We start from the raw sequence: 26,812 nt of genomic DNA on the forward strand, positions 1-26,812 counted from the left end.
CCGCACGTGCATCAACAAAGTAGTGCCAAGCGTGCGCCTGTGTCATAAGTAAAGGGCCGGCTGGCTTGACCGTTAAAGGGTGCTGTAACCCCCAAAGTACACTCCAGTCCAAACCAAAAAAAAAATAATTTTCTGTGTTTGTGAATTGTGTGCGCAGTAGCCGCACGTGCATCAACAAAGTAGTGCCAAGCGTGCGCCTGTGTCATAAGTAAAGGGCCGGCTGGCTTGACCGTTAAAGGGTGCTGTAACCCCCAAAGTACACTCCAGTCCAAACCAAAAAAAAATTTATTTTCTGTGTTTGTGAATTGTGTGCGCAGTAGCCGCACGTGCATCAACAAAGTAGTGCCAAGCATGCGCCTGTGTCATAAGTAAAGGGCCGGCTGGCTTGACCGTTAAAGGGTGCTGTAACCCCCGAAAGTACACTCCAGTCCAAACCAAAAAAAAAATTATTTTCTGTGTTTGTGAATTGTGTGCGCAGTAGCCGCACGTGCATCAACAAAGTAGTGCCAAGCGTGCGCCTGTGTCATAAGTAAAGGGCCGGCTGGCTTGACCGTTAAAGGGTGCTGTAACCCCCAAAGTACACTCCAGTCCAAACCAAAAAAAAATTTATTTTCTGTGTTTGTGAATTGTGTGCGCAGTAGCCGCACGTGCATCAACAAAGTAGTGCCAAGCGTGCGCCTGTGTCATAAGTAAAGGGCCGGCTGGCTTGACCGTTAAAGGGTGCTGTAACCCCCAAAGTACACTCCAGTCCAAACCAAAAAAAAATTTATTTTCTGTGTTTGTGAATTGTGTGCGCAGTAGCCGCACGTGCATCAACAAAGTAGTGCCAAGCGTGCGCCTGTGTCATAAGTAAAGGGCCGGCTGGCTTGACCGTTAAAGGGTTCTGTAACCCCCAAAGTACACTCCAAACCAAAAAAATATATATTTTCTGTGTTTGTGACTTGTGTGCACTGTGGCTGCACGTGCATCAACAAAGGAGCAGCGCCAAGCGTGCGCCTGTGTCCCATAAGTAAAGAGCCGGCTGGCTCATTTCTTAAAGGATGGTGTAACCCACAAAGTGCACTACTCTCCAGCAAAAATAAAAAAATATTTTCTGTGTTTTTGTGCGCTTTAGCCGCACGTATATATATCAATATAACATAAATGGAGGACCAAACTTTCTCTGATAAAAATAAAATAGGGAAAGATCAAGAACCACTTCCTACTAGTGCTGTTGCTGCTGCTGGGAGTTGTTCATCATCCCAGAGAGGAAGTAGGAACATCACTACTTTTACTAAACAATTGACCCTCCAACAGTCCCTAGCGATGAGGATGAAGTACGACAGCAGTCATCCTGAAGCAAAACGTATAACTGAGGCCTTGACTGCTATGTTGGTGTTAGACGTGCGTCCGGTATCCGACATTAGTGCAGTGGGATTTAGACAATTGATGGAGGTAGTGTGTCCTCGGTTCCAAATCCCGTCTAGATTCCACCTGCATCCTCAAAGCAGCAGCGACAAGCATGCATCTGTCTGTTAAAGGGTGGTGACACCCTCAAAGTGTGCTACACAAACAATTAAAATATTGTTCTTTTTTTTTCTGTCTTTGTGAAATGTGTGGGCTGTAGCCGCACCTGCATCCTTAAAGCAGCAGCGACAAGCGTGCGTCTGTCTGTTAAAGGGTGGTGACACCCTCAAAGTGTGCTACACAAACAATTAAAATATTGTTCTTTTTTTTTCTGTCTTTGTGAATTGTGTGGGCTGTAGCCGCACTTGCATCCTCAAAGCAGCAGCGACAAGCGTGCGTCTGTCTGTTAAAGGGTGTTGTAACTCTCAAAGTGCTCCAAAAAATCAAAAAAAAATTTTTTAATGTGTTTGTGACTTGTGTGCGATGTAGCCACACTTGCATCCTCAAAGCAGCAGCGACAAGCGTGCGCCTGTCTGTTAAAGGGTGGTGACACCCTCAAAGTGTGCTACACAAACAATAAAAATATTCTTCTTCTTTTTTCTGTCTTTGTGAATTGTGTGGGCTGTAGCCGCACCTGCATCCTTAAAGCAGCAGCGACAAGCGTGCGTCTGTCTGTTAAAGGGTGGTGTAATTCACGAAGTGCTCCAAAAAATAAAAAACTATTTTTTTTATGTGTTTGTGACTTGTGTGCGATGTAGCCGCACTTGCATCCTCAAAGCCGCAGCGACAAGCGTGCGTCTGTCTGTTAAAGGGTGGTGACACCCTCAAAGTGTGCTACACAAAAAATAAAAATATTCTTTTTTCTGTCTTTGTGAATTGTGTGGGCTGTAGCCGCACCTGCATCCTTAAAGCAGCAGCGACAAGCGTGCGTCTGTCTGTTAAAGGGTGGTGACACCCTCAAAGTGTGCTACACAAACAATTAAAATATTGTTCTTTTTTTTTCGGTCTTTGTGAAATGTGTGGGCTGTAGCCGCACCTGCATCCTTAAAGCAGCAGCGACAAGCGTGCGTCTGTCTGTTAAAGGGTGGTGACACCCTCAAAGTGTGCTACACAAAGAATAAAAATATTCTTCTTCTTTTCTGTCTTTGTGAATTGTGTGGGCTGTAGCCGCACTTGCATCCTCAAAGCAGCAGCGACAAGCGTGCGTCTGTCTGTTAGAGGGTGGTGTAACCCTCAAAGTGTGCTCCACAAACAATAAAAATATTCTTTTTTTTTTCTGTCTTTGTGAATTGTGTGGGCTGTAGCCGCACTTGAATCCTCAAAGCAGCAGCGACAAGCGTGCGTCTGTCTGTTAAAGGATTACATCGGTGACAGCATCCAAGTAGGCATGTCAGACAGTCCGTACCTGTACTGGCAGGAAAAAGAAGCAATTTGGAGGTCCCTGTACAAACTGGCTCTATTTTACCTGAGTTGCCCCCCCTCCAGTGTGTACTCCGAAAGAGTGTTTAGTGCAGCCGGGAACCTTGTTAGCGAAAGGCGTAGGAGGTTGCTTCCACAAAATGTGGAGAAGATGATGTTCATAAAATGAATGATCAACTCTTCCAGGGAGACCAGCCTCCAGAACGTACAGAGGGACCTGTGGTTCCAGCAGGGACGAATTAATACTCTGTGAGGATGAGGATGTACATAACACTGAAGAGGGTGAGGAATCTGTGGATGAGGAGGATGAGGACGACTTCTTGCCTCCGTAGAGCCAGTTTGTGCAGGGACAGATTAATTGCCAGCTTGTTTTGTGGGGGCCCAAACGAACCAATCATTTCAGCCACAGTTGTGTGGCAGACCCTGGCGCTGAAATGATTGGTTTGTTAAAGTGTGCATGTCCTGTTTATACAACATAAGGGTGGGTGGGAGGGCCCAAGGACAATTCCATCTTGCACCTCTTTTTTTTCTTTGCATTATGTACAGTTTGGGGCCTAGTTTTTCAATGCCATCCTGTCTGCCACTGCAGTTTCACGCCTAGATGGGTCACGTGTTTGTGCCGCCCACTCGTGTCGCTTAGCATAGTCATCCAGCTACCTCGGTGCAACCTTTTGGACATAAAAACACTATTGTGAGGTGTGAGGTATTCAGAATAGACTGGAAATGAGTGGAAATTAAGGTTATTGAGGTTAATAATAGCATAGGAGCAGAAAAACCTACAAATTCTGTGATTTTAGCTGTTTTTATGCTTTTTTTCAAAAAAATACAGATCCAAAACACAAAACCCAGAACCCAAAACACGGAAGGGTGGTTTTGGCAAAACCAATCCAGATCCAAAACACGAAGAAAGATCCAGATCCAAAACCAAAACACAAAACACGAAAAGTGGCCGGTGCACACCCCTAATAGTAAGTCACACTTAGTCACCAAATAATGTACAATAACTGCAGAAAGTGTTATCCCTTATATCAGGGGTATTCAACCTTGTCCCTTCACCTGCTGTGTAACTACACATCCCAGCATGTACTGCCACCTTTTTGATATAACAGCATGCTAAAACTATGGCAGTGCATGCTGGGATGTGTAGTTCCACAGCAGTTGGAGGGCCAAGGTCGAAGACCCCTGCCTTATATTAAGTACTGTATATTAACATTCCAAAAATCAAAGGAAAACCAAACAAAGAGCTGTTTCTTATGGCCATTTACTTGTACCACTGAAAATACAATACTACCAGGGGCGTTGGAATGATGTTATATTGGGGGCAAATAAAAATCGTTCCAGCGCTGCCCCCATCCCCCCTCTCCCCTCTATCATACCTAAGCAGCGGCAGCAGACTGTCAGTGGCTGTGCTTTATAGTAACTGGCTGCACAGCCCTTGCATCACATGGAGGAGGAAGTGTAATGTGCGGCTTTTATATTAAAGAGAGCACATTACACCTCCTCCTCCATGCAGTGCAGGGGCTGTGCAGCCAGTTACTATAAAGCTGCACAGCCCTGACAGTCCACGACCGCTGCTCCTTTGAAATGTTTGGTGGGGGGGGCAAGCCGCCCCCTTGCCCCCCCCCCATTCAGACACCCATGAATACTATTATACATCTTATATGTGTGTAGTGTTCCAAGAAATAGAGAGAGACTAGAGTGCGGTATTACCAGCATATTCTGCAATGTAGTATTATTGTAAAGTGAAATCTCATTAAGATGCTCATCCTTGAATAATAATAATTCAAGGATGACTGTTCTCATCTACAAGGACAGTATCAAATGAGCAAGTGTGTAGGTGCAATTTTACAATATCTCTTATAAACATTCGCCAGAGGGTCTATAATTATTTACAAAGTGTTATAGTACAGCTAGATCAGTGCTGTCATAGTTCATCTGTTCGTACAATGTGAGTTGATGTTACTGTATTGAATGGGAGGTTTCAAGGAACATATCAAGAACAGGTTAAACACTGCGCTATTAATATTTGGTGTACCCTATATTTGGTTCTATACACAGCAGTATGCTTGATGTAACTCCTACAATGAAGGGGACAATATTTCAGGTAGCACACATTTTACTTACATTTTGCTTTAAAATATATTTTTTAATGCCAACAAATTTATGTACTGTACAATTAGTGCCTAGATGTAGCAAAACACTTTGTAGAAATTATTTTAAAAGTAGAGGTTGTGTCTCCCATATCCAAATATTACGAAATTTTTAGCATGACTGAGATAGTGACACCTTTGCTTTTTGATGGTTCAATGTACATAAACTTTGTTTAAGGCACAGAATTATTAAAAATATTGTATAAAATTACCTTCAGGCTGTGTATATGAAACATAAATGAATTTCATGTATGTACACAAACTTTGTTTGAGCCACAAAATTATTGAAATATTGTATAAAATGACTTGCAGGCTGTGTGTATAAGGTGTATATAACACATAAATTAGGGGTGTGCACCGGCCACTTTTCGTGTTTTGTGTTTTGGTTTTGGATCTGGATCTTTCTTCGTGTTTTGGATCTGGATTGGTTTTGCCAAAACCACCCTTCCGTGTTTTGGGTTCTGGGTTTTGTGTTTTGGATCTGTATTTTTTTGAAAAAAAGCATAAAAACAGCTAAAATCACAGAATTTGTAGGTTTTTCTGCTCCTATGCTATTATTAACCTCAATAACCTTAATTTCCACTCATTTCCAGTCTATTCTGAATACCTCACACCTCACAATAGTGTTTTTATGTCCAAAAGGTTGCACCGAGGTAGCTGGATGACTATGCTAAGCGACACGAGTGGGCGGCACAAACACGTGACCCATCTAGGCGTGAAACTGCAGTGGCAGACAGGATGGCATTGAAAAACTAGGCCCCAAACTGTACATAATGCAAAGAAAAAAAAGAGGTGCAAGATGGAATTGTCCTTGGGCCCTCCCACCCACCCTTATGTTGTATAAACAGGACATGCACACTTTAACAAACCAATCATTTCAGCGCCAGGGTCTGCCACACAACTGTGGCTGAAATGATTGGTTCGTTTGGGCCCCCACAAAACAAGCTGGCAATTAATCTGTCCCTGCACAAACTGGCTCTACGGAGGCAAGAAGTCGTCCTCATCCTCCTCATCCACAGATTCCTCACCCTCTTCAGTGTTATGTACATCCTCATCCTCACAGAGTATTAATTCGTCCCTGCTGGAACCACAGGTCCCTCTGTACGTTCTGGAGGCTGGTCTCCCTGGAAGAGTTGATCATTCATTTTATGAACATCATCTTCTCCACATTTTGTGGAAGCAACCTCCTACGCCTTTCGCTAACAAGGTTCCCGGCTGCACTAAACACTCTTTCGGAGTACACACTGGAGGGGGGGCAACTCAGGTAAAATAGAGCCAGTTTGTACAGGGACCTCCAAATTGCTTCTTTTTCCTGCCAGTACAGGTATGGACTGTCTGACATGCCTACTTGGATGCTGTCACCGATGTAATCCTTTAACAGACAGACGCACGCTTGTCGCTGCTGCTTTGAGGATTCAAGTGCGGCTACAGCCCACACAATTCACAAAGACAGAAAAAAAAAAAGAATATTTTTATTGTTTGTGGAGCACACTTTGAGGGTTACACCACCCTCTAACAGACAGACGCACGCTTGTCGCTGCTGCTTTGAGGATGCAAGTGCGGCTACAGCCCACACAATTCACAAAGACAGAAAAAAGAAGAAGAATATTTTTATTCTTTGTGTAGCACACTTTGAGGGTGTCACCACCCTTTAACAGACAGACGCACGCTTGTCGCTGCTGCTTTAAGGATGCAGGTGCGGCTACAGCCCACACATTTCACAAAGACCGAAAAAAAAAGAACAATATTTTAATTGTTTGTGTAGCACACTTTGAGGGTGTCACCACCCTTTAACAGACAGACGCACGCTTGTCGCTGCTGCTTTAAGGATGCAGGTGCGGCTACAGCCCACACAATTCACAAAGACAGAAAAAAGAAGAATATTTTTATTGTTTGTGTAGCACACTTTGAGGGTGTCACCACCCTTTAACAGACAGACGCACGCTTGTCGCTGTGGCTTTGAGGATGCAAGTGCGGCTACATCGCACACAAGTCACAAACACATAAAAAAAATAGTTTTTTATTTTTTGGAGCACTTCGTGAGTTACACCACCCTTTAACAGACAGACGCACGCTTGTCGCTGCTGCTTTAAGGATGCAGGTGCGGCTACAGCCCACACAATTCACAAAGACAGAAAAAAGAACAATATTTTAATTGTTTGTGTAGCACACTTTGAGGGTGTCACCACCCTTTAACAGACAGACACACGCTTGTCGCTGCTGCTTTAAGGATGCAGGTGCGGCTACAGCCCACACAATTCACAAAGACAGAAAAAAGAAGAAGAATATTTTTATTGTTTGTGTAGCACACTTTGAGGGTGTCACCACCCTTTAACAGACAGACGCACGCTTGTCGCTGCTGCTTTGAGGATGCAAGTGCGGCTACATCGCACACAAGTCACAAACACATTAAAAAAATAGTTTTTTATTTTTTGGAGCACTTTGAGAGTTACACCACCCTTTAACAGACAGACGCACGCTTGTCGCTGCTGCTTTAAGGATGCAGGTGCGGCTACAGCCCACACATTTCACAAAGACCGAAAAAAAAAGATCAATATTTTAATTGTTTGTGTAGCACACTGTGAGGGTGTCACCACCCTTTAACAGACAGACGCACGCTTGTCGCTGCTGCTTTAAGGATGCAGGTGCGGCTACAGCCCACACAATTCACAAAGACAGAAAAAAAAGAACAATATTTTAATTGTTTGTGTAGCACACTTTGAGGGTGTCACCACCCTTTAACAGACAGACGCACGCTTGTCGCTGCTGCTTTGAGGATGCAAGTGCGGCTACATCGCACACAAGTCACAAACACATTAAAAAAATAGCTTTTTATTTTTTGGAGCACTTTGAGAGTTACACCACCCTTTAACAGACAAACACACGCTTGTCGCTGCTGCTTTAAGGATGCAGGTGCGGCTACAGCCCACACATTTCACAAAGACCGAAAAAAAAGAACAATATTTTAATTGTTTGTGTAGAACACTTTGAGGGTGTCACCACCCTTTAACAGACAGAAGTACGCTTGTCGCTGCTGCTTTAAGGATGCAGGTGCGGCTACAGCCCACACAATTCACATAGACAGAAAAAAGAAGAAGATTATTTTATTGTTTGTGTAGCACACTTTGAGGGTGTCACCACCCTTTAACAGACAGACGCACGCTTGTCGCTGCTGCTTTAAGGTTGCAGGTGCGGCTACAGCCCACACAGTTCACAAAGACCAAAAAAAAAAGAACAATATTTTAATTGTTTGTGTAGCACACTTTGAGGGTGTCACCACCCTTTAACAGACAGACGCACGCTTGTCGCTGCTGCTTTAAAGATGCAGGTGCGGCTACAGCCCACACAATTCACAAAGACAGAAAAAAGAACAATATTTTAATTGTTTGTGTAGCACACTTTGAGGGTGTCACCACCCTTTAACAGACAGATGCACGCTTGTCGCTGCTGCTTTAAGGATGCAGGTGCGGCTACAGCCCACACAATTCACAAAGACAGAAAAAAGAAGAAGAATATTTTTATTGTTTGTGTAGCACACTTTGAGGGTGTCACCACCCTTTAACAGACAGATGCACGCTTGTCGCTGCTGCTTTGAGGATGCAAGTGCGGCTACATCGCACACAAGTCACAAACACATTAAAAAAATAGTTTTTTATTTTTTGGAGCACTTTGAGAGTTACACCACCCTTCAACAGACAGACGCACGCTTGTCGCTGCTGCTTTAAGGATGCAGGTGCGGCTACAGCCCACACATTTCACAAAGACCGAAAAAAAAAGATCAATATTTTAATTGTTTGTGTAGCACACTGTGAGGGTGTCACCACCCTTTAACAGACAGACGCACGCTTGTCGCTGCTGCTTTAAGGATGCAGGTGCGGCTACAGCCCACACAATTCACAAAGACAGAAAAAAAAAGAACAATATTTTAATTGTTTGTGTAGCACACTTTGAGGGTGTCACCACCCTTTAACAGACAGACGCACGCTTGTCGCTGCTGCTTTGAGGATGCAGGTGGAATCTAGACGGGATTTGGAACCGAGGACACACTACCTCCATCAATTGTCTAAATCCCACTGCACTAATGTCGGATACCGGACGCACGTCTAACACCAACATAGCAGTCAAGGCCTCAGTTATACGTTTTGCTTCAGGATGACTGCTGTCGTACTTCATCCTCATCGCTAGGGACTGTTGGAGGGTCAATTGTTTAGTAAAAGTAGTGATGTTCCTACTTCCTCTCTGGGATGATGAACAACTCCCAGCAGCAGCAATAGCACTAGGAGGAAGTGGTTCTTGATCTTTCCCTATTTTATTTTTATCGGAGAAAGTTTGGTCCTCCATTTATGTTATATTGATATATATACGTGCGGCTAAAGCGCACACAAACACAGAAAATATTTTTTTATTTTTGCTGGAGAGTAGTGCACTTTGTGGGTTACACCACCCTTTAAGAAATGAGCCAGCCGGCTCTTTACTTATGGGACACAGGCGCACGCTTGGCGCTGCTCCTTTGTTGATGCACGTGCAGCCACAGTGCACACAAGTCACAAACACAGAAAATATATATTTTTTTGGTTTGGAGTGTAGTTTGGGGGTTACAGCAACCTTAACGGTGAAGCCAGCCGGCCCTTTACTTATGACACAGGCGCACGCTTGGCACTACTTTGTTGATGCACGTGCGGCTACTGCGCACACAATTCACAAACACAGAAAATAATTTTTTTTTTGGTTTGGACTGGAGTGTACTTTCGGGGGTTACAGCACCCTTTAACGGTCTAGCCAGCCGGCCCTTTACTTATGACACAGGCGCACGCTTGGCACTACTTTGTTGATGCACGTGCGGCTACTGCGCACACAATTCACAAACACAGAAAATAATTTTTTTTTTGGTTTGGACTGGAGTGTACTTTGGGGGTTACAGCACCCTTTAACGGTCAAGCCAGCCGGCCCTTTACTTATGACACAGGCGCACGCTTGGCACTACTTTGTTGATGCACGTGCGGCTACTGCGCACACAATTCACAAACACAGAAAATAATTTTTTTTTTGGTTTGGACTGGAGTGTACTTTCGGGGGTTACAGCACCCTTAACGGTCAAGCCAGCCGGCCCTTTACTTATGACACAGGCGCACGCTTGGCACTACTTTGTTGATGCACGTGCGGCTACTGCGCACACAATTCACAAACACAGAAAATATATTATTTTTTTAGCACTTGGGGGGAGCACCCCTGATGGACAGAGCACCCCCTGGACAACACTACAGCACCCCTTTAGGACTGGGACACTGCACAGGACTTTGGAGTGGACACAGCCCCTATGGAGAACTGACTGCACAACACAGTCCAGCCAGCCCCTATGGACTTTAAAGTAGTGGACACAGCCCCTATTAACAACAGCAGCACAGCACAACACAGCCAGCCCCTATGGACTTTGAAGTAGTGGAGAACAGCAGCACTACACTACACTACACTACACAGCCCTAACTTCCACCCTCCCTCTTCACTGTCCACAGCCGAGTGAGAAAATGGCGCCGACGCGGGTACCTTATATAGGATCCAAAACCCGCGAGACTCGGAAGGCGGGATGATGACGTTTTGCCTCGATTTCAGATCCGAGTCAGGCGGGAAAAGTCGAGCCTGATTCGGATCGGACTCGGATCGGGGGGGCTCGGGGGGGTTCGGATTTCAGAAATCCGAACCCGCTCACCCCTAACATAAATGCATTCTGTGTGTATAGATTTGGGTCTCATTCCCAAGATATTTCATTATGGTATGCAAATATTCCAAAATACGGAATATTCCATATCCAAAATATCCCTGGTTCCAAGCATTTTGGTTATGGGAGACTCAACCTGTACTGACTAATGCCATTTCTGTTGTGGTTTAAATGTTCAAGTAAATGAATCCAACTAAAAAATCCCTGACGACCACTAACAAATACAGTAGGAAGATTTTATGGTATGCTCAATCATCACAGCTTCATGACTATTTATACTGTATATCCTGTCCCACAATGTGAGATCCAGTTTTTGCAAATTAGGATACGGATGTGGGGAATGCCTCAAATGGCCTAGACCTATCTACCCTTCATTACACACAAAATGAGCTCATACCACTACGGATAACAATCTGCTAAGCAAGTCCATGTTCTACAGTATCCTGGAAAAACAGGCGCATAGGTTTTCATGCTAAACCACAATAACTGTATTAAACAGTACTGTTCATTTATTAGATAGAGTTACATATATTCTTACTTCTTATTCTTATTACAGTCAATAACCTTCATATAATAATGACAACACAATGTTATTGTACATGAATACTTGAGAACAAATTTAGAAATTACAGAACAAAATAAATGGTAAACTTAAATAGATCACTGCATTGTTTCCAAATACACAAGCAGCATAGATGTCGCAGCCCATTTAGTTTCCAGGAAAACAAATCATTAATCATTCATTAACCCCTCTGTCTCCATTACCAAGACTCCTTCATTAACTCTTTCTCATCATCATTCTCCATTAACCTCCTTTTAATGATCATAATTATTCATTAACCCCATCTCAATTTACATATTCATTAATCCATTTACCATAATTTTATCATTGATTCCACCACCCTCCCCCTCGTGGCCACACTGATGCAGAGGGCAACAGATCATAGAGGGGGTATAGAATGTGTGTCTAGACACACCCCTATAATAAGTACAAAATTATATCCAATGTACAGTATATAGGACGAGTACAGTATGTCAGCTGATAATTGAGTAGTGATATCAAACTAGATATTATGCCAGCTTCACAATTAAAAATGGAACCCTTCACAGAACATAAATCCACGTTTTTGTTTTAAATGACTATTTTCATAAAGACAAGCACTTTCTAATTAAGAATTCTAGATCTCTTTCCAACGTAGAGATCTTCGTTATGCTTTGCTTGACTTTTAATTAAGCCACATATCAGCTATCAAAGCCTAATTCCCATTACAGAAGTCACGCTTCTCAGGGCAAAGCTAAGAGTTTATAAAAGAAATCAGACACACTTCAGAGAACATTTATAATTGTTGTGGCAGGAGGTAGGAACATTCTTTATTTTGCCATGTTTTTCTGTGTATCTGCGAAATTAGCCCCTTCCTAACACAACATGATGAGAGCCATACAACAATTAGGATAAGGAGGTGGGGGAAACACATTTGAAATTGCTACTGCTCAGTCACACAGAAATATGACACCAGGGGGGATCAGTAGCAACATATGAATTGTCTTTGTTTAATCAGAGAGCTGGTTTTAGTTACTTTAAGAAGCTAGTGCATTGCATAACTAAATAAGTTCTTGTAGAATGCACATTATCTAATAGGAATTTAAGGCATTTACATTTGCAGAAAACAGTATATTTTTCATTGAATTGTGTAAAGATGTAATCAAATAGGTATAAAATCTGTAAAAGTTAGATTTTGTTCTATTTTTTCATGGCTACACAGGGCTTTTAAGCAGCACAAAATGAGTAGAACATATGCTAACTCGGAAGTGTCAGTCAACATTTATGCAGTTCAAATGCAGGCCTCAGCAACATGCAAAAACAAATTTATACAGTACCGCTCGAAAGTCTTTTGACATTGTTTTTTGTGCTAAGAGTTGGCATCAGTGGTGCGATTGTCTGAGTTAATACACAAAAGATACAATGCAAGATACCAAGTACACACTGTGAAACAGGGTGGGGGACACGTCATGGATTAGGGGCATTTCTATTGTAAGGGTATTGGTCCATTATACCGTGTAGAGGGTATCATGGATCAATTTGTTTATGGACAAATCTTAGGTGAACAAATGCTACTATTGGCAAAACAAAATGCCCTGAATTTTTTTTTCCAACAAGATAACAATCCCAAACACCATTCCAAAATGATTCAGGACTGCTTTCAAAAAGAAAATCATTAAACTGGAGTGGCTAAGTCAAAGCAGCTATCTAAATCCAATTGAGTACTTGTGGAAAGAGCTAAAAAGGCTTGTAAGGACCCAAGAGTACTCCAACCAGGACTTGTTTTCCCGTGCTTTGCACCAAACAGCTCTTCTTGGTGCACTAGTTCCCATGCAACTTGGCTTGTGCAGATTGGACTGGAACCAGAATACTGGACCAGCCTGGAACCAAAATACTGGCCTGGACTGGAACCGTAATACTGAACCAGACTGGATCTGGAATACTGGATCTGACTGGAACCAGATTGCTGAACCGGACTGGAAGAGGAACACTGGACCAGACTGGAAATGGATTACTGAACTGGACTAGAACCAGAATACTGGACCGGACTGGAACCGGAATACAAGGCCTGACTGGAACCAGCTGGCTGAACATGACTGGAACCGGAAAACTGTGATGGAATGGGACCAGACTGGGACTGGAATACTAGACTGTACTGTAACCGGAATACTGAATACTACGCAGACCAAGCCGGAATGACTGAGTAGGCTGCAGACTGTTGTGAACTATATTGGCCTCTAAAGAATCAATGTTGCACTTACAAGTGGCTAGTGCTTCAGAAAATCTTTTTATAGGGGTTGCTGACTCCTGGTTGGATGCTGCGGTCAGCTGAGCTGGCAGAGAGGGAGCAAGTGAGTCCAACATGGTGCCGCCCATGCACTGCTACTGGCGGAATCTCCGGCATGGAGACAAAATGGACAGAGCACTGTGTGAAAGTCTAAGGCCAGTGGAGTCTGCAGACGTCAGGGAGAGTCAAGAGAGAAAACAGAGAGGGAGTTAACAGGGCCTGAGAGCCTGGTGCGTGACAACTACTATGCAGCGGCCTTGGCCTCTTTAAATGCCAAATTCTGTTGTGCTTCATCTGCAACTTTGCTTGTGCAGTTAAAGTCGCAGCCCAGCATCTCTAATACAGATGACTGGTGCTTTGCTTCGTCTGTGGTATGAATAGGATGCAAATTTAAAGAAAGAGTCACTATGCTATACCTCTTGGCGCAGCTTACTCGCAACAGGCATCTCGTGCCGTATGGCATTTTGAGGCTAGGTGTATGTGGAAAACATGTATGCCCTCCTGTAACACCTCTCTCCTGCCCACTACTGCTGGCCGCTACATAGCAGCACAGTGGCACGTTAGGCAGGGAGAGAGCAGAGAATGCTGCTGCTGCACAGTGGCAGCAGTCTCCGTTCCCAGCCTAGCATACAGTACTTTATACTGATTCACCAGCCCATCATAATACAAATCAGTGAGCCATATATATTTTTTACTAGATTTTTTCTTGATACTATGGTGCTTCAGTCAAAACATTTTTTGTGAAATGCAATAAAGTTATTGCTTGTCATTGTTCTGAGAAAATAAGGTGTCTGTTTAGCATTTGAGGGATTTTATGTGTAATATCTAACTGCTGTGCAGTACTGAACATATTGTTGTTGTTTTCAACAACTGAAATAGATTTTAGCAAACTGTACTGAAACATCATGCAGAGAAAATGTCTTTTTAAACACTTCTCTTATTTGGGAGAAAAAAAAATCAGCAAAACTTTATTGAAATTGCTTTGCTTGTTTGTGGATAACTTGAAAACATTTCCCAGTTTTTTTGTTGAAACATTATACAGTAAATCAGCTGCCAAGTGACTTGAGTGATTTATACTAGCTCACCAGACCATTGCAATACAATTCAATGATCCATATATCACTCACTATACCAGCAAAATGCTTTGCTGTCTACAATACTAAATAGTATTCATTTTCTCTTTTCATTTAAAAGAAATACACCTCAAATACATGGATTTTTCTACTGCATGTTCTCATTCTAAAACTGCCACACTAGTTTTTCTCTGTATTAAATAATATATTATTATATGTATAAAATATTACTAGGCGGCAGGGTGATTAGCATTGCTGCCTTACAGCACTGGGGCTATGGGTTGCTTTCTAACCTGGTAATTATCCATGTTTTCTTTGTGTGGCTCTCCCAGTGTATGTGCACTCCGGGTGCTACAATTTCCTCCCACAGTCAAAACACAAAATGCTTGTAATGAAGTTAATGTTTGTATGCATGCGTATGTGCAATAGAGAATGTAAGCTCTAAGAAACCAGGGACATATGTAAAAGACTAAATATTCTCTGTGTGGCACTGGATTATATGCAATATACAAATAAATAATGAAAAAAAAAGTTAACCTAGAATCACCAAATATACAATATTAAATATAATTTTGAATACAAGAAACATTTCTATTTGCAACCAGACCCCGGGGTACCCTGGAGAGAAGAGACCCCTTTATGGGTGGGGTCCCCACCTCCCCTGGGAACTCTGGCCTGGGCTCACTAGTTGGGTGGGAGGAGGGGAGAATGCTTTGGTCAAACATGTCCCCTGGCTGCGGCATTACCCCCTGCTAGTGGAGCCTGGTGCTGGATCTAAAAATATGGAGGACCCCCTACACCACTTTTTCCCCATATTTTTAGAACCAGTGCCACACCACATTCAAGAGGCCATTGCTGGTTTATTAAATACGGGGGACCCCTACATTTTTTTCTAGACTTTTTGAACCAGCGCCGGCTCAAAGAGCCCTGGGCTGGTTATGCTTGGGAGGGGAGGACCCCACTTAAATTTTATTTTTAATTTAACACTTTAATGGTTTTTTAAAAGAACATTTTTTAAAAGCAGAAGCATACTTGAATCTCACTGATCTGTGTATGCTTATGCTCACTGCGCTGCAGGGGGGATACGTTCAATATCGCTGCAGATGGGATTCCAGTTGTCAGAATGCCAGCGTCGGAATCCCAATACCTGTCACAATCCCGGCGCTGGCATACCGACCACCGGAATAACAAAGGTAAGTAGGGGGGTTAGGGTGATGGTTAGGTTTATGGTGCAGGGAGGGGGAGGTTAGGTTTAGGGTGCGGGGAGGGGGAGGTTAGGTTTAGGGTGCGGGGTGGGGGAGGTTAGGTTTAGGCACCAGGGAGGGAGGGTTAAGGTAGATTGAGGGGGGGTTAGGATACCAACTGACAGGTGTTGGTAACCTGTCAGTCGGTAACCTGTCAGTCGGTAACCTAACACTATCGGGATGCCGGTGTTGGAATTTTTAATCCAGGGATGTCGAATGCCGGCATCTTGTACCCATCTTCTGCAGGGATTTGGTAAATTCATGCATGATTTAGGGCCATTACAAGTGAACTCACACACACCACAACATGACCATCATCACCATAAAATGACAATTGTCAGGCCAACACGATTCTTAGTAAATGTAAGATTTGCTACAGGAAATGTTCCATCGAGAAGCCCCAATTTGTAATCACAGCCCAAAATGATTGTTAGTAAATCTCCCCCTTAATTTCCAAAGTTCTCTATCAGCACCACCACTGCAGATGCTGCCACCTAGAAACATAAATGCAAGCACTTAACTAGAAAAACAATAGTGATTATACTGCCTCATTAGCACCAAATAATAGCTTTTTAAGAAATAGACATAAAATATTAAAACAGACTAATACATTCATTATATACTGCAGTTTACGCTATTTTTTCATCTACTGTGGTTTGTTAGGGCAACATTATAATTTATGCTGTAGATTGTTCTGTATTTGCCATAGGTGGTTCTCCCATCTTATTCTAAACTGCATTGAGCATAAACAGAAGATAAAGTACCAAGCATATTATTTTGGATGGTTTAAAGCATAATGGTCCAGAGTCTATGGACTTATGGTCAATGCATGACTGGATGGGATTTTTTTTTTGATGGTTCTGGTTGGTATATATTGTTTGCAAGGGTTATTGTCTAGTGCATGTTAGCTGAATCATTTAAGGCATGACAATCATGTATAGGGTCATATACTGTCAACATAACGAGAAGATTTACCAGCTATACCAGGGAATGAAATACATATGTGAGACCGATATTCAGAATCCTGATGTTCAAAATCCTGACAGGGGCTCCATAAGTATACTAACTAAGTATACTAAGTATCCTTTCCTGTATCCTAACCCTAACCTTTCCCCCCACAGCCTAACCCTCCCCATTAGTGCCTAAACCTAATCCTCCCAGTGCCTAACCCACCCCCAGTGGTACCTAAACCTAAACCCCCCTGCCCACAGCCTAACCCTAACCCTCCCCCGCTCGCAGCCTAACCCTAACTTCCCCAATGGTGCCTAAACCTAACCTTCCTCCCCCCATGGCGTAAACCTAACCCGACCCGCTATACTTACGTTCGGGATGCAAGATGGCAGGATTCCGGCGTCACCATCTCAAGTGATGTCGGGACTCTCTGACCCTGGGATTTTGACCACCAGCATCTTAACCACATCCCCAGGGAATATCTGAATAATCACAGTTAAAGGCCAATATTATATGACCTATACACACTACAGTTGGGAGTGAGCAGGTAAGTCTAAATTTGCAATGCATTTGAGCACCTTAAGGTGGGTACACACCTGACAGATATATCTGCAGATCGAGTGATCTGCAGATATAGCTGCAGATGATGGTCGTTCATGCACACTAAACGCCCATCATCTGCTTGTGCCCTCGGTCTGCAGACTGCCCGTACACACTTGCCAATGGACAGATGTCTGCAGACATATCTGTCAATCGTCTGTGCAGCACAGCCAATGCGATATGTCAGTGAACGGCGACGTTCACCATCATATCGCGGGTACACACTGGCCGACGGGCAGCAGATACATTGTCCGATCAATTGATCGGACAATGTATCTGTCAGTGTGTACCCAGCATTAGAGTTAGTGAGCTAACCAAAAAAACTACCTCAGATATTACCATATTTAATAGCATAGGAAAATCTATCATAGATAAAAATTTGTTGTAAAGGTTTTAATATTGTGAACTTTGTATGAGTGTTTTGCTTTTTGCATTAGCTTTTTTTCAGTGCTTATTTTATTAGAACAGTGACGGTTTATATATCTCCAATCAAACATTTCCAGCAAGCAAAAATATATTCGGAAAAAGATAGCTTCAGATTTAATCTATTATATGTTATTTTTATGAGAAAATGGATTACTTGAGATAGCCCTGGAGGGTTTTCAAATAGTGTATGTTTAGATGGAATGATTAAGCTGCCACAGGAAAAAAAATATTTTTATGCACTTGGCTGGTCTGAAAATGTAGCTAACTTTTGTGCAGCCATATAAAATGAGATATTACAAGAATAAGATAATTATATATTGAAACTCGCTAAATTATTGAAATTACAGTATGTTAGCGAGAGCAGGTGTGATGGGAAGGGAAGTATAGAGATGCGTATGAAGATACTATTCAGTCAACAGAACACACATTATCACATTAATTCAGGTAGTCAGAAGTCATAAACGCCTGTCTAAATATGAATAAAATATTCTAGATGAGTTTAATGTACTGTTTGGCTGAAGAAATTCTTTTTTTTCTTTTGTTATTGGAGATAAATTATTTCATTTATGTAGTATTTAAGAACTTACTTAATGTTTTGGTGGATTGTCTGATAATTTACGCAGCCGCCCATATTCTCTCTCATCAGTGAATTTATTTAGCTACTCTACTTTTTACCAACACAATGTAAGGATGTAAAGGACATATGCAGAATAGTTTGGCATAATGAAAGATCTGAGAGTCAACATATTCATTTATAGGTCAATGCAAATTTTTCTTTTAATTGGGCTGGTACACAGTCTAATTATTTTTTTCCACTTATGATTCAGCTTTACCATGTCATCCTGTCCTCCATGAAATAATGCAAATTATATCATGGTGTCACTGTACTTGTTTTCTTGTTCATTTTGAATCCTTTTTAAGTTTTTCTCTTTTATTAGAAACTTCTTAAGATATTTTTTTAATCCATTCACACAAATGTTAAAAGGAGAGTTAATTTCATTGTGCTGTATTTAAAAATTAGGGATGTGTGCCGACCCCCGTGTTTTGGTTTTGGATCTGTATCTCCTTCAAGGTTTTGGAACTGGATTTGGTTTTGCAAACCACCCTCAAGTGTTTTGGTTTTGGATCTAGATTTTTTAAAATAAAATTAGACAAAAAGTTTTAAAAACAGCTAAAATCATGTAATTTATGCAATCTAAAACCCGAACTTCGGATTTAAAATCTGAATTCCGAACCGCAGAAAGATCAGCACCGTGACCCGGATTTACCCGGATCTCCTCACGAGATTAGAACTGCGATTTGGATTTACCCGGATTCACGAAATTCGGGTGGATTCGGATTTCTGGAAAAATGCTTGCTGGGCAATACAGTAAATTCAATATTCATTTACGCACATTCTTCTTTTATTTGACATAAACATTAATTTAGATGAAACAAGAATTAAAGGATTAAATAATTCAAAGTCAAATTCATGACTCTTTCCTCATGTTCTGTCAATTTATTTTTTACTCTAATCAAGAAAATCTCCAATACACCCACAACTCGTAAGTGTAATTTCACTCAAGAGTTAAAACAAACAACGCACCCGTGTGTTGCTTACTGCTTATCTATAATATAATTCTGAATGTTACCCCCTCTCTGTGATGTGCAGCCGTAAATGAAGTGTGTGCCTGCCATGGAAGCAGAGCCCCTGTTAATGATTACTACTGCTACACAGGAGTGTATCTAGGGATCCAAAGCGCCCCTGGCAATGTAATGTACAGGCGCCCCCTACCCCCTTATGCAGTGGTAATCCCCCAGTAGTAATCCCACTATGCTGCAATGCCCCCAGTAGTAGCCCCCTATACAGTGCCCCCAGTATTAATCCCCCCTATGCTGCATTGCCTCCAGTAGTACTCCCTATACAGTTCCCCCAGTAGTAGCCCCCCTATACAGTGCCCCCAGTAGTAATCCCCCCTATGCTACATTGCCCCAGTAGTAGTCCCCCCATACAGTTCCCCCAGTAATAGTACCCATTTGTAATCCCCCTATGCTGCATTGCCCCCAGTAGTAGCCCCCCTATACAGTGCCCCCAGTAGTAATCCCCCCTATGCTGCATTGCCCCCAGTAGTAGTCCTCCCTATACAGTGCTTCCAGTATAAAAACCCTCTACACAGTGCCCCCAGTAGTAATCCCCCTATGCTGCATTGCCCCCAGTAGTAGTCCCCCCTATACAATGCCTTCAGTAATAATACCCAGTAGTAGTCCCCCCTATACAGTGCCCCCAGTAATAGAACCCAGTAGTAGTCCCCCCTATACAGTGCCCCCAGTAATAGTACCCAGTAGTAGTCCCCCCCATACAGTGCCCCCTGTAATAGTACCCAGCAGTAGTCCACCTATACAGTGCCCCCAGTAGTAGCCCCCCTACACAGTGTCCCCAGTAGTAGTCTCCTATACAGTGCCCCCAGTAGTAGTCCCCCCTATACAGTGCCCCCAGTAGTAGTCCCCTATACAGTGCCCCCAGTTGTAGACCACCCTATACAGTGCCCCCAGTAGTGGCCACCCCCCCTAAATTACCCACAGTAGTGGCCACCCCTATACAGTGCTCCCAGTAGTGGCCACCCCAATACAGTAGCGGGCACCCCCATAAAGTGCCCCCAGTTGCAGACACCCCCTATTTCAGTGCCCCCCCCGTGCCAGGCTTACACACACAAAGAAAGAACAAAAAAAAATTCAACTTACCTGGTCCCCGCTCCTGACGTGACCACCGCTGTCCGAGTCCTGGCCCGCTCTTCTCCTGCATGGGAGAGACGTCACGACATATGACGTCTCTCCCATCACATGCTGCGGGGGGAGCCGGAACACGGAGCTCATGAGTGAGCTCCAGCCGGCTCCCTCTGCGGACGACGCAGCAGCTAATGAGAGTCAGGCAGACTCTCATTAGCTGGCTGCTATTACAAACACACAGCCACCGCTGGCGGCTGTCTGTTTGTAAACTGTGTAGGGCAGACCGCTCTCACTGCAGTCTGCCCTACACTTGTGGGGCCCGGGGGACTTGTCTACCACTTGGCTACTAGTGGCATTGCCGGGCGGCGCCCCCCCTTTGGTCGGCGCCCCTGGTGGGTGCCATCCTGGCCAATGGGTAGATACGCCCCTGCTGCTATGATGAAGACAACATAGCGAGGAAGATGCCCATACTCATCTCCCCTCACAGTTGCTACAGTCTGTGGGCTTGCTGTGTGGAGAAACTAGAGGCTGTATTCAGTGGACCCGTCGGCTGATGTAAGTGCCGTGATGGGAAAGGAGATGAGAGAAGGAGAAGATAGGTATAAGGGGAGACAGTTGGGAAGCATGGGATAGAGAAATAAATACCACTGAAGCCCCAAACACTGTGGCTGATGACCTAGAGAATGACAGGTCCAAAATTCTAGCCTTACATAATGGTAGTAAATAAGTGATCAGCAGCAAGTTTATACCGTGTGGTGGTCAACAATTGGTAGTGTGGAATAACAGTGATCAAGTAATCAATTGTTAGTGAATTGTGAGGCCGAGGGCCACACAGTGGTGTCACAAGGGGGGTGCAGGCCGCACCGGGTGTCACCCTCCAAGGGGGTGACACTAGAAGCCTCACTTTCATGCCCACAACTCCCGCCACCACACAGCAGCCAGGGGTGGGGCAGCCGTGCAGGATCTGCCCACTCCCCCGCCCACTTCCCCAGCCGCCGTCCGCCGCAGTGCTTAAAAGTTTTTTTCCCAAAGAAAGCGAGCGGCACGTGATGTCACACTGCACCGCCACTGAGATGAGCCTGCTGCCCACCCACTCCTCCACACACTGCCGCTGCTGGAGGGCTGGAAGTCAAGAGCCATCAAGAGAAAGGTAAGTGAGGTGGGGCTGGACTGGACAAAGAAAGGTAAACAGGCTGGCTCTCTGGGACCACAGTAGGGGGGAGCAGCCAGGCTGGGGACACAGAAGTGAGGGCTGGCTGGCTGCAAACAGAAAGGGGTGCTGGCTGCGGACACAGAAGTGGGGGCTGTATACAGAAGGGGGTGCTGGCTGGCTACATAAGTAGGTGCTGGATACAGAAAGGGGTGCTGGCTGGCGACACAGAAGTGGGGGCTGGCTGGATACGGAAGGTTGGGACAGGCTGACTTGGGAGACAGAATGGAGTGCTGGCTGGCTGGGGACACAGAAGGGGGGACAAGCTGCCTGAGGATACAGAAGTGGGGGCAGGTTGGCTCTCTGGGGACAGAAAAGGGGGTGCTGATTGGCTAGGGACACAAGTGGGGGCTGGCTGGACACAGAAGGGGGTGCTGGCTGGGGACACAGAAGGGGACATACTGGCTCTCTGGGGACAGAAGGGGACACACTGGCTCTCTGTGGACAGAAGGGGACAGGCTGGCTCTTTGGGGACAGAAGGGGGCAGGCTGGCTCTCTGGGGACACAGAAGGTGGAGCAGGCTAGCTAGGGACACATAAGTGGGGCCTGGCTGGATACAGACGGGGGTGCTGGTTGGCTACACAGAAGTGGGGGCAGGCTGGATACAGAAGTGGGGGGCAAGCTGGCTGGGGACACAGAAGGGGATGCTGGCTGACTGGAGACGTGTATTTTTCTGTGTGGGAGTTTTCCTCTGTGGGGGATCAATGTTTTTTATCACTGTGAGGGAGCAATGTTCTGTATCTCTGTGGGGGAGCAATGTTATTTCTCCTGTTTGGGAGCAATGTGTTTTTTTTTTCCTGTGGGGAGGGGAGGTGACTGATTGGAAATTTTAGCATATCTTGCTGTCCCTAATCCTATGGTTATGCTAACGTTATTTATTCAGAAGGTAGTCTTTTGATGTGAGACCAAATTTACTATCTTAAGCTTTTTTTGTGTGGGGGGGCACATTTTGGATGTTCGCATTGGGAGCTACAGCCTCTAGAAACGGCCCTGGGGGGATGCTCTCTGGGTCAGTCCGATGTCCGGTCTGGACTGCTACTGTTATGCCATCGTAGTTAGTGCCCGCTGTACCTTGTGAGGTCCCCGATGATGTCATCATTTCGTGAGACCCTCTCTCTCTGCTCCTGGCCATGTCTGGGAGGCAAGTTGCAGGCAGCAGGCCATGTAGGCAGGTATATACTTTTCTGGGTGGAGGCCACGGCAGTAGCTTGCTGGATGACAAGTAAGTTAGGGGCCTATTCATCAACACTAAAATAAAGTTTAAGGACATTTTCTGTAATTACCATTATTTTAGTACTCATGAAGATACTTAACACAGGTCATATCACTGATATCTCCTGGTTAAGTCCCCCTGCATTCATTTCCACACTCCCCATACATTATTATGGGGATATGGAAATTATGGTATTCATCAAATTCCGAAAATTATGTATTTTTGGAATTTGATGGAGTTACTATCCACCACTATGAATTGGCGAACAGCAGGTAACACTTCCCTGCTTTCAGCTGGTCAGGTCCCCCGGCGTCTCCCTCAGGTGCTCTGGTCCCTCAGGTGGCTGCTCAAACACTGTGTTCTCCCAGCAGAATACAGTAAAGTTTAAGAAAAAAAAGTTATTTTTTTTCTAAACTGTACTGTGTTCTGCCAGGAGAACACGTGTCAGAACAGCCACCAGAGCCGGAGGCAGCTACAGCGGCCAGGTAAGTCGGGGACAGGGGGAAGGTTTTTGGAGGGGGGAGGGGTGGTTGGGACACACACACACAAAATTACTGCAGCTGTAGGCAGTGCTGCGCATACGTTGTTTTTACAGATGTAACAGCGCATGCGCAGCACAGATAACAGCTGCGTTAAGGTAGAGTAGAGAGGGAAAACTATATATTTCCTGAAAAGCTGTCATCGCAAAAATTACAGCTTTTCTAAATAGATCGTTATGGAGAGGAGGAATGATGAATTTCTCCAGTAATTAGGTTGAACTCCATGCCAGCTCTAAACCTAATTACCTCCATCGAATTATAAGTTGTGATGAATAGGCCCCTCTGTGAGTAACACTGGGGTTATAGATACTGTAACAAAACATTTTCTTAGTCATTGCTCTACAACAGTGTATTCTGGGTTTAAAGTGTAGTGTGTGTATATAAATGACATAGATGATAGATGGATAAAGATATTTATATGTTTATCAGTATTCTCCCCACACTTAATTTCTCGGGTGTTTGCCCAGCAAAATCCCCCTGCCATCTGGCACTTTGATGTGGCCGAGAAATGGGCACTGGGAAAACACGCAAGATTTAATATTAAGACTTATTGTCAGAGTGCCAGGTGGCATCAAAGTGGAGGGCAGAGCAGATCTCACCCCCAGTGTAAAAGGAAGGGCGCGTTGTTGCCGGCAGGAACAGACACCAGTGAACAGGGGGATGCCTGTGACCACTCTCAGCATTTCAGGGGCCGTGTGGTGTGTGACTGGGTCTTCTGCATCCAAAAAAAAAAAGTGGGGTAGTTTCTGGACACTGTTAAAAAACAGTGGGCAGTATATGGTTAGCTCTTAACAAATGCTGACCTGTCATGTTCCTATGAGTTGGTGCTTCTCACATGTTAGACACAACCCCAAAAAGTGCAGCCATTCTCCCAACATGCTAGGGCCACTCCCTCTACAGGGGATCCCCAGGAGGTTGCTGTACCAGGGTCCAAGATTTCTCTTGGAAGCCCTGCATTCTCGCACCCCCCCCCACATGCACTGCCACTACCACACTCCTGCCCGCACCCACCAGTCCGGGCTCCACTACAACCACCGCCGTGCAGGTGGGAAGGTGTGGACGGACTGGCGACAGCAATATTTTGGTCCAGTCTGTCAGACCGTCCTCCTCTCTTATCTACTCAGAATGCAGGGCGTGACATCATCACGCCTGCCGTGTGTGACCGGCATTCTGGGAGGAGCACTGCAGTCTGTGTGGTGGACTGGTAAGGGAGTGGAGAGCATGTACACCTTGCTCCTTGTTCCTGATTTTTTTTTTGGGTGGAGAGGGGGGGTGTCACCATGAGTTACAGCACAGGGTGACACCAACCCTAGTGATGCCTCTGCTATATATCACTGTTAGAATGGTTTGTAAATCCAAAATGTAAAAAAAATTATGATTGTTTTTGTTTGGTCTTATTTAGAGTGTATTTTTTGTCATACAAATGTCCCAACACTCTTTATTTTAATGTAATAAAATTTGTGCATGGTTACAAAATAAATAAACATTCTTATTAAGAAAATAATGTTGTAAGATGGAAACAACTTAAAATGTCAATTAACATATTACAGGGCTCTTTTCTGTCCCATTACACTGACTATCCTGGTTTTCATCCCATTGCTAAAGCATTCTAAGATAAAAATGTACCTGTCTGCTTAATACAACAGCACTCTAAACAGATTACTGTAAAGAGAACATATAAATAAATACACATAAACATGTTATGGGTGCATAGTTTCTTCCAAAGGCAATGTCTGCATGACGTTAACAATTTTCTCTGCAGACATCAGTGTAAACATCCATGTAATTACATGAACATGAGACTTCTGTGGCACCACCAAAATATAGGTTTGAAAGAACCCTGGCTGGTTGGAAATTATTAGTTAAGCTTAATGTTACAGCATCACTCCATATGAAGGACAAAACTAGTAGCTAACTGAAATAATTCCTTAGATATTGCAGAATCTAAGGAACAGGGAATATTAAAACAACAATGCATGTTACATAAAGCTACATTGCAGTGAGATTTATTCTCAGACTGTACTATTAATGTTAGATTTTCCCAAACTATGGATTTTCTATAGAATTTTTCCACCTACTGTATATATCGGATTTGGTTTTGGAAAAAAATGTTTTTTATTGTATGGATTATACGTACAGAAAAATAATGCTATGTGTGCTTCAGTTTTTACTTTTGTTTTATTTTTTAAATGTGGCTGATTAGTAAAAGTCATCAGAGTTTCAATTAGGTTTCCTGAAGTTTTTATCACTGAAAAAGGCAATTGAAACTTTATTTAATAGCTATAGCTATTACAGGCACTTCAAAATGGATATATCAGTAGTGACTTGCCTGAATTTCATACAAGGATTCAGATCTGTCTACCTTGCTGAAACTAAAAAAGTTTTTAAAACTTTGGATATGAGTGAAAGTGGAAGGTAATCTAAGCAGTACATTTGCACAATGCAAATGTACATAATGAGCTTGTGAATGTCGTGAAGAACATTATTTTTTAAATATGAAATAAAAAATGCACAAAGAAAATCAAACACTAAACTGTAATGTAGTACTCCAGTTTCATATTTCAAGTATTATGCAGCTTTTAAATGATCAAAGTATAATCCTTGTAGATAACCGTGAATTACTTCACAAGAAATGACATAATGAAAACAAGCATACAGTAGAAACTAAAAGATAACATATTTAAAAGGGTTGTAGGCAATTGAATATGCATCTGTAGTACTGAAGATGTCAGAATGATTATACCAGGTTCACATTAAGACATGTAAAGGCTTTTACACACAGGCATTGAAGAACAATGATAGTGAAAACGTTGTCCTTACTAAAGAGCATTAGAAGAGCGTTTAGTAACTTCTAGTTTCTAAACAGCATAGTTTACTATCTACATAATGAGATCTTCCATAGAACTCAATTGTATCATGATATAACCCTCATATTTTTTTATTAACCTTTCCATAAATAAGGGAATTTAATACTTTTGTTATCAGGCAACAAGTCACAGTTCTATGTACCAGCTAAAATAATAATCATTGTAACTAACTGTTTGTTTCTCCTGCACATTTTTTTTAGGGCTGATAGAACTTCCCTTTGGTAAGATATTGACCTAGCTAACTTTTTATTTTCAAAGCTTTGTACAGACAAAATGGAGGTAGAATCAAATCACAGGTGTCTTTTTCTGCTTTTGTAGAATTTTACGCTCTATTCTACTTTTGAGAAAATCCACCTAAGATTACAGAGCTAGGACTGTGCAATTTCTACTGCAGATGATCTATAAAACAAACATGTTTTGTGCCAAACGTGTTCCAAAGCTGTGCAGTCATAAAAACACTCTTCAACAAATAAAGAGTTCACAG

The 26,812-nt window shown here is 43.4% G+C and overlaps 1 protein-coding gene across 1 annotated transcript in view; it reads right to left on the reverse strand.

Annotated features, from left to right (window-relative positions):
• DMD (dystrophin) overlaps positions 1 to 26,812 on the reverse strand; it is a 2,214,077-nt gene that overhangs the window by 1,802,257 nt on the left and 385,008 nt on the right. The gene's annotated exons all lie outside the window — the stretch shown is intronic.

This window comes from Taudactylus pleione, unplaced genomic scaffold (genome assembly GCF_031769625.1).
Source record: "Taudactylus pleione unplaced genomic scaffold, aTauple2 ptg000609l, whole genome shotgun sequence".
NCBI lineage: Eukaryota > Metazoa > Chordata > Amphibia > Anura > Myobatrachidae > Taudactylus > Taudactylus pleione.